Here is a 7,504-nt window from a genome sequence, read left to right on the forward strand (position 1 = left end):
CGGCAGCGAGTGTGATAAAATTTAGGTCCTCGGCAGCATATAGTAAAGCAAGCTGTGGACTGGTTAATACAAGCTCTTCTTAATACAGCTGCTATTCATCATTGAAAAGCATTATCTATAAAAACTGTAGTTTGAAAGGAAAATCAATGTATTGGGAATGTATCAATGTATTGGGAATGTATCAATGTATTGTATGTATGGAAAGTTTCTCAAGGTAACGGTATTTATCCAAGAGCTTGTACATATCCATAACAATGTGCTGAAGGCTTCACTGGATATAAAATTGCATGTATAGTAGTGTAAATGTACACAAAAGCATTTCTGACATAATAGATTTGTATTCCTTTGACTCCGCTATATAATGCTGCAAGGTTTCATATATTACTCTAGATGCATCTTTGTATAGAGTCTATTGCAAGACAGTGTGTCAGGTCTATCATCCCAATCTTTACTTTGAAAAACACCGTGTTTGTTTGTTTGTTTGTCTGTCTGAAGCCATTTTTGGAGGTTGGAAAAAAGTATTACTTTGTGCAAAATTCGAATTCCTGATTCTCAACAACTGCACCAATCAAACCCCCACTGACTATGCAGAATAATTATACATATAGTTGTTACGTCCGACAATCTCTCACAGCACACAAGACTGCTAGGGTACCAGTGTTTATAAATTAGCAATTTATTCTTTCTTCTTCGATCAGTGACAGACAGCGGGTTGTTGAAATCAGACACAGCAGCTCTGGACAATTTCAAATTAAAAAAATTAAATAGATATAATAAATTCTTAAAAATGTATAAACCAAAATATATATACCATTGAATGAAATAAATTGTTGGCTATTGATGGAGGCTTCAAAGCATAAATTGATATTATTTGGTACTGCATCTTTAGAATTCAGCTTATATTTTTAGAGCTTTTCTAAATTCTTCAAGCAATAACCAAGAAACATTTTTAAATTAGCAAGTTTTTGTACATTATACGAGATTAGCTGAGTATCTATTGTTAACAAACTTTCTAAAAAATAATTATTATACTAGTTTAAACAATTTGCTCTGTAAGTATATACCGGTAATACCACAAACTGATACTTAACACAGCTGCATTTAGACAAATAATCCGAGATGATTAGCTTCCTTAAAGATAGTCTACATGCAGCTGTTTTAGATATTATAACACTACAAAGTTTTTTCACAAACGAAATTATACCAAGATGTGACAATTTCTGGCATGAATGCTAAACAGTGAATACAGTCAGATTAGAGCTATAGCAGCGCACTTATAACTCGCGGAGTCATCCTTTTTTTGCATGTATTTTATGCTTGCTGCTGCATTAAAAATTATTGCTGGTTTTACAACAGCATTTAGTCTTAAAGGTTAGACTAAACTGAATCTGCGTCACACAATGGCATGTAGCATATTAAAAATGTGCGCTGTAACATACTACAAACCTGTGCTGTAGCATACTACAAATCTGCGCTGTAGCATACTGCAAATTTGCGCTGTAGCACGAGTTAGTGTAGCTGTAGAGACATCCACTTTGACTTAGAATGTCATACATGAATACGCGGCTTGGCAGCGACCACCATCATGGTTCCCTCTAATTAACATATATAGACATATACACTATATACACATATACACTATATACACATGTACAATATATACACATATACACATGTACATTATATACACATATACACATGTGCACTATATACACATGTACACTATATACACATGTACACATGTACATTACATACACATATACACATGTACACTATATACACATATACACTATATACACATATACACTATATACACATGTACACTACATACACTATATACACATATACACATGTACACTACATACACTGTATATACATGTACACTATATACACATATACACATGTACACTGCATAGTTTTGTGTTTTGCAGTAAATGAGTTGGCAGTACTGCAACAGGTTGAGCGTAACCATCTGTTTTATTTAGAATAGACTTAGGATCCTATAAGTTAACCAGTAGTGAGCTAAGACTCTTAGTCTGTAAATAAGGGTAGAGTTAACATGCATAATGTAGGTCTACACTGAGCGACGTCAGGCTCTTTGGCTGTCGTCGTGGAGATAACGGATTATGAAACTTCTATAAATAAGAACAAAATAATTTTTGAGATTTTGACAATTTGCTCAATTTATTTATAATACAATTAATCTAAATTATTAAGACTATTAGTAGTTATCTCTCATGAAATAACTTACTGCATTAGTAATGTGAATACAAAATATCTCTGCCATTATAAGAAAACAAATAATAATATAAAGAAAGTTCATAGATATTATACCACTATCAAACTTTCCTACGTAAAGAGATATTTTGGACACCCTCCCAATACAAAAAAAACATCTAAAGCTACAATCCAAGTGCTACACGTATATATATACATGTATATCAGTATATTTATCTATATATATATATTTCTCAGAGTATGTCTGCCATTCCAGCTATAGCTATAGCGCACGCTAATTATTTTACCGATGTGGTCACAGAATATTTTTCGTAAGGTTCGATTACTACATCTGGGGTCAAGACCAATTCTTCTCGCACGGACAATTATATTGTCTCCGTGTTCTCGAATTGAAAACTTTGATGGATAGTATCTGGTGACACAGTAACATTTTTTTATACACACACCCTTCTATGCAAGAATTTTTATTATTAGTTCTGCATATTCAGAGTTTTTATTTTGTTTTCTCAGGTTTGTATTAATTGTGTCATTACCGATTCATCTTTTATTGTAATCATAACAAAATTGACTTAATTTAGCTATTACTTGCTAATTATTTCACATTTACATCTAAACCCTTTTATAATCGTTTTATGTTTTTTATTTATTTGACCGGCACGAAACATTTTTCTCATGATATAAAGTTTAAAAGTTGTTTGACGAAGTTTGAAACCCTTTGCAGTTGTTTTTATTTTCTCTCTTAACTTAATTCAACTACACAAAACACTTCTCTCATTATATGTAGTTTGAAAGTTAGAATGGCGAATGTCGTTATACATGTATGTTAAATACAAATCAATTTTCTGTCCACAGACTTCTAATACCTGGACAACGCCGGGTAGCACAGCTAGTACATGCATATATATGGGTATATATATGCATGTATATATATACTACATGTACGATAATTTCAAAAAAACTTTACTACCTATGTAGCGGTTTTTAAATCAAAGAAATGCTGCAGTGAACATCGAATTTTATTTCTGTATGTAAGAAAAAACATTTTACACTTGGTCGATGCCTAACTTCCGTCAACTATAACCCAAAGCGTCTAATTGAGTCCATGTACATATATTTAAAAAGTGGAAATCCAAATTTACTCAATCCCCTATAAACGAAAAATGCAACCGTCATGTAGTCACCTGTACTGCTGTTGCACGCTGCTAGACATTTAACATAGACCAGGAATTCGTATGTTACACACCGGTAGATTTAACACATATTCTGGGTGATAAAATTATGAAAAGCGGTTTACTTTATCTTAGCGGTTTTACTTTAATTTTGTAAATTTAACATAGTCACCAAATTTAAAACTATATGCTAAGATTGACAAACAAAAAACTCAATACTATTACTCAATATTTGTGTTCTGAAACCACAGGAAGTTCTGAAGTCACAGGAAGCCAAATCACAAAAAGCAAGTCGAATCGCAAGTTGCCTCCCTCTGGGATAGGTTGAATAAATATGAAAGCTTGAATATTTTCCTGAAGCCTTAAAGGTATGTGAGAGAGGAAGGAAGACAAGAGAGTTCTAAGCCTGTCTGTCATATTGTATATGTTATGTATTCATTTTCTGCTAAAGCTAATAATTAAAAATGGAGAGAAAGAAATGACAGCGTCCATTAGCTGTTGAAGAGGGCGGCTATTAGCGTCATTACCTTCCCAAGAGTCACTCGCTGAGACACGCTGACACGCTGACAGGATGACTAACTCAAGTGTACTCAGCGTTAATGTTTCCATAGTTAATAATTTTTTGCAAATGTCTGCTTGACTCAAAACAGCTTAGTGCTTGCTGTAAGTTCCCTATGGTAAAAATAGTGTACAGCTACAGGTAGCTCAGTTCCCTATGGTAGGAATGCTGTACAGCTACAGGTAGCTCAGTTCCCTAAGGTAGGAATGCTGTACAGCTACAGGTAGCTCAGTTCCCTATGGTAGGAATGCTGTACAGCTACAAGTAGCTCAGTTCCCTATGGTAGGAATGCTGTACAGCTACAGGTAGCTCAGTTCCCTAAGGTAAGAATACTGTACAGCTACAGGTAGCTCAGTTCCCTATGGTAGGAATGCTGTACAGCTACAAGTAGCTCAGTTCCCTATGGTAGGAATGCTGTACAGCTACAGGTAGCTCAGTTCCCTATGGTAGGAATGCTGTACAGCTACAGATAGCTCAGTTCCCTAAGGTAAGAATACTGTACAGCTACAGGTAGCTCAGTTCCCTATGGTAGGAATGCTGTACAGCTACAGATAGCTCAGTTCCCTATGGTAGGAATGCTGTACAGCTACAGGTAGCTCAGTTCCCTATGGTAGGAATGCTGTACAGCTACAGGTAGCTCAGTTCCCTATGGTAGGAATGCTGTACAGCTACAGGTAGCTCAGTTCCCTATGGTAAGAATGCTGTACAGCTACAGGTAGCTCAGTTCCCTATGGTAGGAATGCTGTACAGCTACAGGTAGCTCAGTTCCCTATGGTAGGAATGCTGTACAGCTACAGGTAGCTCAGTTCCCTATGGTAGGAATGCTGTACAGCTACAGGTAGCTCAGTTCCCTATGGTAGAAATGCTGTACAGCTACAGGTAGCTCAGTTCCCTATGGTAGGAATGCTGTACAGCTACAGGTAGCTCAGTTCCCTATAGTAGGAATGCTGTACAGCTACAGGTAACTCAGTTCCCTATAGTAGGAATGCTGTACAGCTACAGGTAGCTCAGTTCCCTATGGTAAGAATGCTGTACAGCTACAGATAGCTCAGTTCCCTAAGGTAAGAATACTGTACAGCTACAGGTAGCTCAGTTCCCTATGGTAGGAATGCTGTACAGCTACAGGTAGCTCAGTTCCCTAAGGTAGGAATGCTGTACAGCTACAGGTAGCTCAGTTCCCTATGGTAGGAATGCTGTACAGCTACAGGTAGCTCAGTTCCCTAAGGTAGGAATGCTGTACAGCTACAAGTAGCTCAGTTCCCTATGGTAGGAATGCTGTACAGCTACAGGTAGCTCAGTTCCCTATGGTAGGAATGCTGTACAGCTACAAGTAGCTCAGTTCCCTATGGTAGGAATGCTGTACAGCTACAGGTAGCTCAGTTCCCTATGGTAGGAATGCTGTACAGCTACAGATAGCTCAGTTCCCTAAGGTAAGAATACTGTACAGCTACAGGTAGCTCAGTTCCCTATGGTAGGAATGCTGTACAGCTACAGATAGCTCAGTTCCCTATGGTAGGAATGCTGTACAGCTACAGGTAGCTCAGTTCCCTATGGTAGGAATGCTGTACAGCTACAGGTAGCTCAGTTCCCTATGGTAGGAATGCTGTACAGCTACAGGTAGCTCAGTTCCCTATGGTAAGAATGCTGTACAGCTACAGGTAGCTCAGTTCCCTATGGTAGGAATGCTGTACAGCTACAGGTAGCTCAGTTCCCTATGGTAGGAATGCTGTACAGCTACAGGTAGCTCAGTTCCCTATGGTAGGAATGCTGTACAGCTACAGGTAGCTCAGTTCCCTATGGTAGAAATGGTGTACAGCTACAGGTAGCTCAGTTCCCTATGGTAGGAATGCTGTACAGCTACAGGTAGCTCAGTTCCCTATAGTAGGAATGCTGTACAGCTACAGGTAACTCAGTTCCCTATAGTAGGAATGCTGTACAGCTACAGGTAGCTCAGTTCCCTATGGTAAGAATGCTGTACAGCTACAGATAGCTCAGTTCCCTAAGGTAAGAATACTGTACAGCTACAGGTAGCTCAGTTCCCTATGGTAGGAATGCTGTACAGCTACAGGTAGCTCAGTTCCCTAAGGTAGGAATGCTGTACAGCTACAGGTAGCTCAGTTCCCTATGGTAGGAATGCTGTACAGCTACAGGTAGCTCAGTTCCCTAAGGTAGGAATGCTGTACAGCTACAAGTAGCTCAGTTCCCTATGGTAGGAATGCTGTACAGCTACAGGTAGCTCAGTTCCCTATGGTAGGAATGCTGTACAGCTACAGGTAGCTCAGTTCCCTATGGTAGGAATGCTGTACAGCTACAGGTAGCTCAGTTCCCTATGGTAAGAATGCTGTACAGCTACAGATAGCTCAGTTCCCTAAGGTAAGAATACTGTACAGCTACAGGTAGCTCAGTTCCCTATGGTAGGAATGCTGTACAGCTACAGGTAGCTCAGTTCCCTAAGGTAGGAATGCTGTACAGCTACAGGTAGCTCAGTTCCCTATGGTAGGAATGCTGTACAGCTACAGGTAGCTCAGTTCCCTAAGGTAGGAATGCTGTACAGCTACAGATAGCTCAGTTCCCTATGGTAGGAATGCTGTACAGCTACAGGTAGCTCAGTTCCCTATGGTAGGAATGCTGTACAGCTACAGGTAGCTCAGTTCCCTATGGTAGGAATGCTGTACAGCTACAGGTAGCTCAGTTCCCTATGGTAGGAATGCTGTACAGCTACAGGTAGCTCAGTTCCCTAAGGTAGGAATGCTGTACAGCTACAGGTAGCTCAGTTCCCTATGGTAGGAATGCTGTACAGCTACAGGTAGCTCAGTTCCCTAAGGCAGGAATGCTGTACAGCTACAGGTAGGTCAATTCCCTATAGTAAGAATACTGTACAGCTACAGGTAGCTCAGTTCCCTATGGTAGGAATGCTGTACAGCTACAAGTAGATCAGTTCTTTATAGTGAGAATACTGTACAGCTACAGGTAGGTCAATTCCCTATAGTAAGAATACTGTACAGCTACAGATAGGTCAGTTCCCTACAGTAAGAATACTACGCAGTCGCAGGTAGATTAGATACTATCATTCCTTTTGGAGGACGTATGTTGCTAATGTTGGTATTTTATGTTCTGTGATCACTAGTAGGTTTAAAGCTGTTGGTTAAAACATGTAAGTCTAAACACAAGAATAGATACATGTAAAAAGAATTAGACCACTTACATGTTACCATTTAAATTTTAGCGGATCATAAGACTTGCGGGATTAAGGGATTACATAATTGAACTTCAATCCATTTGTAATGGTGCATTTTTGTATCTCAAAATTTAACTTCCCGTAAATTATGTATAAACACTATTCTGCGGATAGCAAGACCACAAAGAAGCAGGTCATTTGAGAGCTTGTACAGTTTTAAGCATAGTGGAGTTCCCTATATCAGTGTAAATTATATTATATATATTTGCTGTATTAGTTGAGGGAATACTTATAGTTTTAATTGAGATAACAAAACACTTCATTTATTACTTCAACAAAAAGTAGAAACAATAATGCTAA

The sequence above is a fragment of the Watersipora subatra genome, chromosome 1 (assembly GCF_963576615.1).
Source record: "Watersipora subatra chromosome 1, tzWatSuba1.1, whole genome shotgun sequence".
Classification (NCBI taxonomy): domain Eukaryota; kingdom Metazoa; phylum Bryozoa; class Gymnolaemata; order Cheilostomatida; family Watersiporidae; genus Watersipora; species Watersipora subatra.